The sequence below is a fragment of the Rhinolophus sinicus genome, chromosome 16, assembly GCF_057876585.1.
Source record: "Rhinolophus sinicus isolate RSI-liver-muscle chromosome 16, RSI-T2T, whole genome shotgun sequence".
Lineage (NCBI taxonomy): Eukaryota > Metazoa > Chordata > Mammalia > Chiroptera > Rhinolophidae > Rhinolophus > Rhinolophus sinicus.
In genome coordinates this window covers 133696049-133708764 of record NC_142516.1, presented here as the reverse complement: position 1 = coordinate 133708764, position 12716 = coordinate 133696049, and the positions used below count along the sequence as shown (strand labels likewise).

The following is a 12716-nucleotide window of genomic DNA, read 5'->3' as shown; positions in this document are numbered from 1 at the left end:
TCTCAGTTTCAAGGGGTTGGGCTTTGTTTGTTTCAGGGGCATCCCTGACCTTAAAGATTGCTGATCTGGGAATAAACATGACCTTCTGTGATATATCTGAAGGCCTCCCTGTGGAGAAAAAATTGTGAGGCTATTACTCTTATGTTCCCAAACAGTAACTCTCCATGATCTCATTCTTTTATCTCTCCCCTTTTGTTATCCATCAAGTTTCTTTGGGTTTTGGAGAAATAACATATTGCCCCAGGGGCAGGGTATTTTCCATAAATGCAGACTTCATCCTAGTGTCAAAACACACCACATTTTCTATATTTTGGGATCCGTCCCCTTACTCAGTTAATACCGGAGTTTAGCAGCTGGGATTGCCTGGAGCTTGTTAGCCCAGCCCCTGCCCCCCATCTTCACATGCCCTAGGCCCTGCCTTTTCTCTCTGCACACTGGTTTCCTTTCACCATCACCACTGCTCCTTCCCTTCTATAGGGGTAAGCACTTGCTGCTTTTTCATCCCAGAGCCGGCTTCCTTCTGGCCAGAGCTATGTGTATAATCCCGATCCACGTGAGGAAGGACTGTAGTCAGACCATTTTGCCATGTTGGAGAAATTTCAGGGTGTGCTTCCCAATTTCCCAGATACACAGGCTTCTTCCTGAACTGCACAGAGATTTCTGAGCTCCCCTTCTTGGTGGCTCCTTTGCTCTGAAAGGCACACTTGTCACTTGCCATCCAGCCTCACTCAGGGCTGGTCCTCTGACTAGGCCACCATGACAAAGCCCGATCTTAGGCTGGTTCCTTCATCCCCAACATTCTTCTTTCCCCAGTGATGTGCTTAATGGTTTTCCCACCTGCTTCTTTAAGAAATAATTACATAAACACAAAGAAGTGGTCAGCAATTACAGGGACATGACAGAACAAGGGAAGAAGAAAAGGTTCGGCCCTAAAATAGAAATTCTAGTGCACCAGGAGGGTAGGCATCATAGACCCCAAGATGTAAGCCATTTTGTTCTGGGAAGTTTGGGTTTATTTTGATTTTGTTTTGTTTGTTGGTTGGTTTTTCCTATTGACTTTGTTCTACTTCAGAGCAGGAGTGCTGGTTGAGCTGTTTTGATTGAAGGGAGGGAGAGATGACTGAAAATCTGGTCAGCAATTCTTATGCACCAAAGTTAGCATATTTGTCCCACAGCAATTAGTCCCTGCTGCCAGGTTTGGCTGGGCCTGTGGTGTAGTGATTACAGGACTCCTGGCTCCCTGCTTAGGTTTCCAAATGGGATCATCCCTCAGGCAGCAAAGCTGCTGCCTTTTGTCAGGCTCTGTTGTGCATCCTTTACGCATAAGTGGGCGGCAGCTCCATCATATGGTGCAGCTGCCCCAGCAGAGCAACACATCCAGGACTTACTGAACAAATGGTCCCTGCCTTGGGAAGAGCAGCATGCTGTTTGTCTGGGAAGTTCCCTGGGGCTTAAGTACATATTGACAGAAGCCAAACAGAATGTCTGAGAAATCTTACCGGCTGCAGGCCCAAAGCTGCCTGCTGAACCTAAGGTGTCAGACATTTCATGCCACCTTCCTTAGGGATTAAGTGCTTTGGCTGTTTAGTGGGATACTTACAGGTGTGGACTCCAAAGTAAGATTGGGTTGGAACGTCCCCTCCAACCCCCGCCCCGCCACTTCATAACAGCATGAACTAGGGCAAGTTAATGAACTTTTCTGAGTCCTAGTTTTCTTATTTGTGAACTATGGGTGCTAATACCTATCTCAGAGGGTTGTTATCAACACATAGAGGGTTGTTGTATTACTTGGGAAAATTTATGTAAAGCACTTTGCATGGTACCTGGTAAAAAGAGCATGGGCTTTGTAGTCAGACAAACCTGGGTAATAATCTTGGTTCTACCACCTATTGGCAGTGTGACCTTGGGAAAGACCTAATCTCTTAGAGCCTCAGTTTATTCATCTGCATAATGGCTTAATGATCTTTTCCCAATTGATTGTATTAATAATTAGAATTAAATGACAATGTCTGACCATAGGAAGGCATCTAACACATATCAGAGGGATGAAAATGCAGGTTTCCCCACCCTCTGCACAGCTTGCTCTCACTCATCTGGTGCCTGTGTAGGAAGTGATTTCCCCTGCCACCATCACCAATTTATCAAAGCCAACTAGGACTTGTCTGTCAGGACCCTGCTGAGGAGGCCATGCCTCCAGTTCACAATTGCAGCCAGGAATGGATTTTCCGCCTGAGGTGGCAAGAAGAAAAGGTGCATTAATGTGGAGACTACAAACTATACAGTCACAAAGACCAATAACCATCCCTGAAAGCCACAAGCCCAAGATTTATATGTGTGATAAGTCTCAGATTTAGCTCATTCCTTCCAGACCACCACAGTGAGCCCAAAAGAGAATGTATGAAAGTCACTTCCCTCTGCTTACAAATATGGGGCCTAAGCTATAGAATATAAAATAGCATATAAGCTATTCCTGAAGGGAAGAGGCATTGATGAGAGAAGAAAAGCATAGACTAAAAGGAAAAGAAAACAAAGGGAAACTCAAGGACAGCAACTAAAACATAAAGTTCCAAAAAGAGTTCATGTCCATGGAGGCAAATAAATTAGCACAGTGACAAAGGGAGAATGACAGGAAAGGCAGAGAAAAGGAGTTGGGCCAAATGACATTTCTTTGTACTCTCCTTGCCTCTTACTCAGGTGATCTGATCAGCTAAGCAAGGGAAAGAGACAACCCAGGAAGGGGCCCGCTGTGGCAGCCAGGAGTTCTTTACTCAGTGTGGTGCTGATAAGTCTGCTGGATTCCCTGAAGGGTCTGAAGAGACTTGGGCAAAGAAAGCATCAGGTGTCCCAGATGTCTTTGTGTCATTGATGTAGGAGGTGGAGTGTAAGAAAGATACACAATAAATTCTGTGACTAAACCTCAAAGCAAGGTGGCTGAGCTGGACCATGGTGCTTGAGGAGGTGTCTGGGTAATGGGTAAAGGTGGACATTGAGGTATTGTCTTGGGCATTCCTGGATTGTCTCAGTCATGGTCAGAGCTCTGAGGGCATAGGGCACCTTGGAGGCTTTTATAACTGTTATTTACATCTGATGCTTCAGTGTACCCAAGAGTCAGCATTTGAGCAAAGAAGGCTGCAATAATTTTTCCTTTTATTTTTCAGATGGGAAAAGCAAGTATAGGCATTATTAGAATCATAGAGTATTAGAAATAGAAGGGATCTTAGAGGTTATATATACTTACCAAAGGGATATGCAACGGCTCGCTATAAACAGAGAGACCCATATATACTGAAGCTGTTAACACAGCTGAAAAGGTAAAAGGGACAGAACAAAAGAAAGAGAAAGGCAAAGACATAAACAAACCCAAACCCCAAACTCCTCTTTAAAATCTATAGCTATTGGAGCTTTAAGCTTCCTAGCAAGCAGGACAAAGAAATGACCTTCAAGATCACCTAATCCAACCCCCTCATTTTATAGATTAGGAAATGAAGGTCTATATTATTTTTAAAAGCTTTTCATCAATGAAATGTGTTTCTGTAGTTTCTGTAGCTAAGCATAGAATTATTTTCCACTTTAATGTTTCCGATTGATTTTTTTCAAATGGGCTTTTTCATGAGGCACTGCTGACTGCCCAGAAACCAATTACATGTCAGAGCAGTGCAGAATGCTACATGAAAAGTTAACCTTCAAGGAACTATAACAGTTCACACAACAAGAAAACTGTCCCTTTACTGTGAGTACCATTCTCCTGACCATCTGGACACCACATATTCTAGAAGCCCTCTCTGCTTCCTTCAGTCAAATTACCTCGAGGCCTTCGGTCCTTTTATCATTCTTATGGCACTGTCCTGATTTCCCCTGGATTTCCACTTTTGCGCACAGTTGTTGGGTGTAAGGCAGAGAGAGGCCCCTAGCCTGATGTTGAGTATTTGCTGAAACTTACTCCAGGAGTTGGGCGGTCACTTTAGCAGGTCATCTGGCAAGTAAGTGATGTACATGAGAAAGCAAACTCCTCTCATCCAATCCTTGGTGGTATAGCGGACAGTTTTTCAGAGGCAACAACTAGACTGATGGAGATTGGAAGCTTCTGAGGCAGGAGAGAGGAAATCCTATTGAGAGGGAGCCCAGATGTATCACTGACATGATGGGAGTTGTGACCCTTGCCTGCCAGCACTGTCAGGAACACTATGGAATAAATCAAGGACTCATCATGGATTCTGCTCCCATGAGTCTGCTTGCCCAAGGCACAGTATTGAATCTGCTTTGTCTCACTTGATTCTTGCTCCCGCTGGTATTGCAGCAAGCTGCTCTGTGTGGGTGAAAACAACTTCACACAGGTACAACATGGCAGCATCTCACCTCACCCCTATGCTGGTTACCTCTTGCTCCCCACTTCAAGACTTCTTTGCTCAGCAGCTTACATGTGTGATCTGGGGGGTAAAATTTTGATTAGGGAGGAATAGGGGCAATTTATAACACTTCGTGGTGGATGGCCCTCCACCAAGGACAAAACAACTAATCACATTTAATGATGATTGTTTCATCAATGTGCTTGGGATTGTGCACCGTCCTCACTGCTTCATTCAGTTTACCCCTCTCTCTTGTTCTATGAAGTTCCCCAGTAGTGAATTGAAAACACGAAAGCCTCTGCTTCAGGCTCAGCTTCCTGATGAACCTGGGCATAGACCAGTACTCACCTTCTGGGCCATTTCTCCTGCTTTCAATTAAACTGGATTAGGCTTTTCTGGTCAGGCTCACTGAGAGAATGAGTTAGATTCTATGGCTGTTTAGATTTTTAATTTTTGTCACCTAGATTTGATTTGCTTTCTTTTAGAAAAAGAACCCTTATTTTCTTCTGGTAATTGTCGCTTCTCTATTCCTGGTTAGGCGGGGTCCAGTGACATTTATTCCAAGTGTAGCTTAATGAGTGAACATGTTTGGTTCCAGCCAATGAGAATACTGTATATACCCCCTGACCAATGGCTGGTCATGAATGGTCACGTGATCCAAACTTGAGCCAATGTGACACATGCAAATTTTTGCTAGGACTATTGAATAAAAGTCATGTTTTCTTTTCCACTGCACTTGAAGGCCTGGCTGAATGTAGAAAATGTGGCAATAGAGCTGATACAGCCATCTTGCAGGCGGAAAGCCATCCAATGATGGATCCAACATGGAGAAAGCAGAGATCAGAGAAATCAGGATTTGGTAACATAGTTTGACCAACTCTTCCCTCCAGCCTTCCTCCACAAGCTATGGCTAAAACCCTAGAAATTTTCATTTATTTGATCCAATACATTCCCTTTTTACTTAAACTTTTTTTTTTTTTTGCTGTTGTTCATTTGCAACCTAAAAGATCTTGACTGAATATGAAGTTCTTCCCACCTCAAATTCCTCATTTTTATAGTTCATCTTGGTTGTCACTAATAGACTATTTTCTAAAATTTGTTTTTATCAAATGTTGAGGATATATAAAGAATATTTATGAGATTTAAAGAACAGCTGTAAATCAAACTCCCAGTTATTTGCTACACAGCTTAAGAAATAAAACATAACTATTTAAAGTTTTCTGTAACCTCTCCAGATTCTAAACCCTTCTTTACACTTTCAAGGTAGCTACTATCTTGAATTTTGTGTTTTATTCCCTTGTTTTCTTTATAATTTTATTATATGTTTATATCTATAAATAATTTATTGCAGTTTTATCATGATTTTTAACTTTATATAAATGCAATCATAATGCATATATTCTTCCTTGACTTGCTTTTTGAACTCAACATTATATTCTGGGATTCTTCCATAGTGTTGCATATAGCTATAATGCATTTATTTTTTATGTTAAATGCATATGCTACTGTTATTTTTCTGCTGTTGGTAGACATTTTTATTTCTAGATTTCCTTGTTTGATACTACATATGATTCTGATATGGACATTCATACACATGTGTTCTTGTGTACATGTGCCTAGGTTTCTTTAGGGTTTATACCTAGAAGAAGCTGTTATAGTTCATCTACAGTTTCATATTTACTAGATAGGTACAAATTGTTCTTTAGAGTGGTTTTACTAATGCATATGTCCATAAACCTTGAATAAATATAGTTTTTGTCATGATTTCTCCAAACCTTGATATTATCAGACTTTACTGTTTGCCAATAATGAGGGCTCTGAAATTGTGTCTTGTGTGGTTTCAAGTTACAAATTTTTTTCTGGTCAATAATAATGTTGAAATCATAACTATATCATAAAGATTTGATCCACGTTTCCTCTGAAAATTATATATATATAAAATCTTTTATTTTAAAGTGAGCACCTGACAGGTTTATTTAGTTAATGAATGAGAAAATCAACAGAATAGTGAGACTGTTCACAGAAAATTAGACAGAATGAAGAATTTGTAGTGGCTGATGCTTGGATGAGATAGCTGATTTCTACATAAAACTAGTTAATATCCTACAGTGTAGTAAAACTCCAATTTGGGGGATTAATTTTTCTGTTATACAGAAATCTTTTGCACCTCTACCAAACAGTTTTTTTTTTTTTTGCACTCCTCTAAGACAAGAATTGTTTGCTTGCTATAAATTTTTTACGTTATTCATCTATACTTACAGAGTTAAAAACTACCCTAATCAGTGGTAAATAACAAGTCAAACAAAGAAAAACATTCCAAGAGAAGTTGGAACAATTTTTTTCGTAAAGAACCAGATAGCAAATATTTTGGGCTTTGTGGGCCGTATGATGCAATTACTCATCTCTATCCATGAAAGCAACCATAGACAATATGTAAATGAATGAGCATGACTGTTCCCATTAAATTTTAATTGTTTACAAAAAAATGGTGGCATAGTTTGCAACCCCTGATCTGAAGAATCAGATAATTCACAAATGAGCCGGCCAGGAAACACTCAGAAATACACTGGAAGAACTTTCAGTAATCCCTTTCATCTATTTTTACATTAGATGATTTTCTTAACAGTTTCCCCTTTGACCACAATCTCTAAAGATTATTCTTGATCACAAAAAGCTGATCTAATTGTGTTTGCGCCTAATTCATTTACATAGTTGCAGTAAAAAGTGCTAATTTACACTTATATGCCACCTTTTAATATTCTCAGAGCCCTAGGCAGTAAGCAATTGTAAGGCCAGAAAGTTAACTTTTATCTGAAGAAATGGAATCATTTTTACTATTTTGGAGCTATTTTTCATTGCTCTTATTTTCTTTTCTGAGGTCAGGGAATCAACCCAAGACATTCTTCTCTACCAGTTTTGTCAGCAATATCTTTAAATGTGGGTGAAACCATCTCTCCTCTAAGATTCCTGGCCACTCAAAAAGTTACCTTTCTTACTACCTATAAGAATTGGAAGCTTTAGGGGCCTGCCCGGTGGCTCGGGCGGTTAGAGCTCCATGCTCTTAACTCTGAAGGCTGCCGGTTCGATTCCCACGTGGGCCACTGGGCTCTCAACTACAAGGTTGCCCACAAGGGATGGTGGGCTCCGCCCCCTGCAACTAGCAACAGGCAACTGGAGCTAAGCTGCACCCTCCACAACTAAGACTGAAAAGACAACAACTTGAAGCTGAATGGCACCCTCCACAACTAAGATTGAAAGGACAACAACTTGACTTGGAAAAAAGTCCTGGAAGTACACATTGTTCCCCAATAAAAGTCCTGTTCCCTTTCCCCAATAAAATCTTTAAAAAAAAAAGAAGAATTGGAAGCTTTAAAACAGAGGTCAGCAAACTTTCTGTAATGGGCAAGATAGTAAATATTTTAGACTTTGAGAGCCATAAAGTGTCTATTTCAACTATTCAACTCTGCTGTTGTAGATCAAAAGCACCATAGACAATATGTAAATAAATGTGTGTGCTTGTGTTTTAATAAAACTTTATTTGCAAAAACCATTGATTTGGCCTATAGAGCATTGTTTGCCAACATTTACTTTAAGCCATAAACAGGTACTAGCCCAGTTTTCTTATCAGATATCATAGAAGGTAAAGGAGAACCGACCAATATTCCAAGACAGATTTATCGTTTTAACAAAGAGAAAAACTAATTGTAGTTTTGCATCAATATAATATTTGATATTAAAGGAATCATAGCTCTTTTAAAATATTTTTTTAATAAACGTATCAAAAGAGAGCCACATTTAGCAAAATGTTAACACGTTTTATTGCTTCTTCTCAGACTCATTATTTGCACACACTATAATCCAAAGAAAATAAAATTCGCTCCTATAAAAGGAATTCAGATTTTGTTCTTCATTGTCGTCTTTCACATTTTAGGACAACCAGTCATTTAATTTTAAAAAATACTTTCCTCTTTTTTTTTTTTTTTCCTAAGCAAACAAAAGCACATCTAATGACCTTGCATACTAAGTTGTAGCTCTATGCTATTATTGCTCCTAGACTCTTATTCACGTATGCTAATTATAACTTTTTACCAAAGTATGAAACATCTATTTTACAGAAAGAACTAGGAGGTAGGTGACAACTGTCACATACAAGTATTTTAACAGACCTACAAAGCTCATTTACATATATGACTCCTACAGCCACAAATATCTTTTTTACGCCTTTTTGCCTTTTTAAAGCACCAAAAATGAATACTTTTGTTAACATTACCCAAGGATATACTCAGTCCATAATACCTAAAAGTAAGAAGTAAGAAGCAAACACTATAGCCAAAAAAACCTATTGAAGAAACAAAATTCTCTCACCCATTGTGACAAGAACCCTATCTCTATCTGATAGAAATGACCTAATAGACCCTAAAAACCAACCCACCAATTTTTGTTGCCACCAGTACAACAATGTTTGAATCAGAACAAGAGTCCAATTCTATGAAGAACCAGAAGCAAAGACAAAAACAAAAGCACAGAATTAAGAAAAAACAGACAGAGAAAGAGTTGAAACTGCCTTTTCTGCAAAATTTTAAAAGACAAAGGAAGAAACCATCTTCTCAATAAACAGCTTAATACTGAGCAAAGTGTGAATCAGAAACTTAGCAGATCCCCAAGTCCAAGATATGTCTAGAATGACTTCAGACTTCAGGCGACGTGGGAAACTTGGGAGAACTTGTTTAGCATCAATTCTTAACGGGTCAGATCAAGGTAAACATGAGGTGTTTAAGGTAAGTGGGCATGAGTCCTTGTTCTTAAATAAGTTGTTGATTCCTGAACCTTTCTTTAGTTGTTCTTACCTTTATGGAAGAAAGGAAATATTATCTGCAGACAAGTCCCCCGTGGAGCCACATGCTATGAAGCTTCTCTGAAAAACACAGAATGCTCTTTAAACGAAAGTTAATAGCAAGTAGAGTAGAAATCTCTCCCCAGAGCAATCTTTTTCTGGGAATGTGAAACAAATATGACTTGACAGTTCTTTTTATTAAAAGATCTATAGTTTAAGTTTACATTTCATATTATTGCAGTTCTCCTGCCAAGTCCAAGTTTAGGCATTCTAGCTATTTTGTTTTCATGATCCCCAACAGATGTTGATTATGGCCCATAATTAATAGACAAATTTATTAATGACTGATGGAGAATTTTTAAAGACAGTGGTCTTAGGATAACCTAATTCAATAGGTCTAGAATAGGAAATCAGCATGTGTTTCTAAATATTATGTGGAATTTTTGGTGATCAACAGATTTAGGGACTAGGAGTGTTGGGAACAGAATTAAGGATATAGTCTGGAATGTGCATTCCAGAGGTGAATTTTAGAGGCAGGGGAGCAGCATGAAGTTGGATCAAGAAAGAGGAGGTATGCTAAAATTTTAGGAGAGGTGCGAAAACAATTTTTTTTTAATAATCGGAGGAGCTTATGTTTTGGGCAATAATAAAGATAGCAGAGAGATCTTTTAGTTAGCCTGAAGATAGCCAAGATCAAAAGTCCAGATAGTTCCCTTAAGCCTCTTAGGACAGGACACAGCTACAGTCAGCTGGATGTGGTGATAGCTGTGGAATTTCTTTCTCATCCTCGAGAGGAAGGGCCAACAGTTATACTGTATGTATGTTTAATGCAGTACACATTCCCTGACCATCAGATCATGGTCACATGTTAAATGATATCTGATAAAGCATTTTGTCCTACCTACATACAGTACCTTTCTAAAAAAGGTCAAGTTTAGAAAAAATATTTTTAGGTATGGCTCAATTTGTTTTTACTTGTAATTACAAATTGTTATCAATTTGTAATTTAATACTGATGTACCTTAATTGAATTTTGTCAGTAACAGGATATGAGAAACTGAAAAGTGAGTCAAGTTAGAGTTACTGCAGTGGTAATGTAGGCGTTAACTAAGAAAACAAACTTTCTTATGCTTTGTAGTAGATTGAGTCCTGCCCTGCCCCCTCAAAGATTGGCTATGTCCTAATCCCTGGAAACTGTGAATGTGACCTTATTTGGGAAAAGGGTCATTGCCAATTTAATAATCCAGGTAGACCCTAATCCAAAGGCAAGTATATTTATAAGAGAAACACAGAGGAGGCTCAACAATGAGGCTATGGCTTCGGCCAGCACTTCTGTCTAAGAGAAAGCTGCCCCTCCAAGTCCTTTTCCTGGAGCCAGAGAGTTCAGTTCCTCCTCATATGTCCCTGGCACTTTTGGAGCTGCTGCCCCAGAACTGGAGCTCAGAGTGAGCCAATCCGTCAGCAAAAGTGAATTTTTTTCTGTCAAACTACACCTATTGCTGATATCATAATCCTGATTGATGATTAATGGAAGATTGGAAGATTCAACTTCACACTGCTTTGGCTTTTCTTGGAAAACCTGATTACAGGATTTGACGTGGCCTCAGACAAGACCCAAATTTGTCTTGCACGATATCACAGCAACCACAGAATAGAATGGCACTAAAATGCCTTCAGCACAAAAGATGAGGTGATCGAAGTTGTCTGAAATCTACCACACAAGGGAGGAAATACACTAACAGATCTTGCTTTAAACTTGTTTTGAACTACATTTTTGAAAATAGCTTTAAACCAGAAATAGGAGCAAGGACTGGAATATCCAAAACTGGCATTTTAATCACAGAGAGAAAGTCCCAGTATGATATTATTCCACTACCCAGAAAACTTTTTGAGTCTGGGGTAGAACTGTTTGCCCTAGGGGTGAAAAACACAGATGAGAATGAACTGCAGGAAGTCATGTGAACCTGACTGCACTCATGGATACGCCGCCGCTGACATACTGGGTATGGAGGGCCTGAGGATGACTGCCTGCTCCAGGGTGGAAGAACAGGACAGGGGGGTCAAAGCCTTAGACCTGGCCACCATTGGGCCACCTACAGAGTTGGTTACTTCTTAAATCACTGGCAGAAGTTTTATGGTTAACTGGACTCATGCCCCAGAAAAACTAGAAAAATAGAGTTGTGTGTTATCCTACTAGGGGTGGAAAAACAGATGAGGTGATAGTGATGGAAGTATATCTTCCACAGTGTTGGAAAACTTGATGTTTTCAACTGAATATCAAGTAGCAATCTTTGCAATATATCCTCACACTGCTAGCGAGGGCCTATGGGGAACAAAAACCACGTTTGCTTTACCCATGGCTTCCAACCATGAACTGTGTGATGTGACCGAGAATAGTCTGAGGGCAAAACAGAGTGCAATGGCTGGAGCATCAGGGTACCTGATCCTCTATGCTCCTCTCGCAGAGGGTCTGGCTGGGGATGAAAAAGAGTTGTAATTTGGAGAGACCCACACAGATAGTGAATTGAGTAGGTTGTTGCCCAGTATGGAATCCAGTTACAGTTTGTGCTGTATTTGGAGAAGAGGCCAGCGATCCTGTTATAGGGCAAGAAACAACATGTGAACAGTTCCGTCATTCAGATGAAATGCTCTAATAAAAGCCGAAATCAACATAGGGATTCTGAATTGGAAATACTGGTTTAGGTTGAAACCTCTTAAGAGCTAATTGTAATGCAAGAAAATGTATATTTTAGGATATGAAGTATAGCATAAGAAATATAGTCAATAATATGCAATAACTATGTATGGTGCCAGGTGGGTACAAGAGTTACTGGTGGGAATCACTTCTTTAATGATATTAATGCCTACCCACTATTCTGTACATATGAAACTAATATAAAATAATATTGAATGTCAACTGTAATTAAAAAAAAAAATGTTTTAATTAAAAAAAAAGAGAGAGAGAGAAAGAAACAGAGGCACAGAGGAGAGGCCATGTGAAAATAATCTAGAAACTAGTTATACAGTCACAAGCCAAGGGACACCTGGAACCACCAGAAGCCAGAGGGGCAAGGAAGGAAGCTCCTATAGAGCCTCCTGAAGGAGCACAGCTCTTATCAACATCTTGATGTTGGACTTCTCACTCCAAAACCATAAGAAGTAAAATTTCAGTTGTTTCAAGCCACTCTGTGGTAATTCATTACAGCAGCCCTAGGAAACTACACATGCCTCTGTCATAACAATGTGGAAGACAATCTTCTCTCACCACTGTTTTGTACAACATGTGTGTGATGGAAAAGGAAGAGAGATGAGGCCCATGAGGAGGTAAGCAAAGGTCTTAAATTACTGGGAATGACAGATGGTCAGACTGATGGTAAAGGGTGCATTCCAAAGACCATGCTAGGGGATGGAATGCTGTCGGTGATGTGGACATGTGGTCAGGCAGCCAAAACTAAAAACAAGGAAAACAGGACAAAAACCATGTCAGAGGAAATAGGAACTGGCAGTGTTAGAGCATCTCAGTGGACAATTGAATG

The 12716-nt window shown here is 39.6% G+C and overlaps 1 pseudogene; it reads left to right on the top strand.

Annotated features, from left to right (window-relative positions):
• Window positions 1–10663: 10663 nt before the first annotated feature.
• LOC141571248 (collagen alpha-1(XIV) chain pseudogene) lies at window positions 10664–11834 on the top strand (annotated as a pseudogene).
• The last annotated feature ends 882 nt before the right edge of the window (window positions 11835–12716 follow it).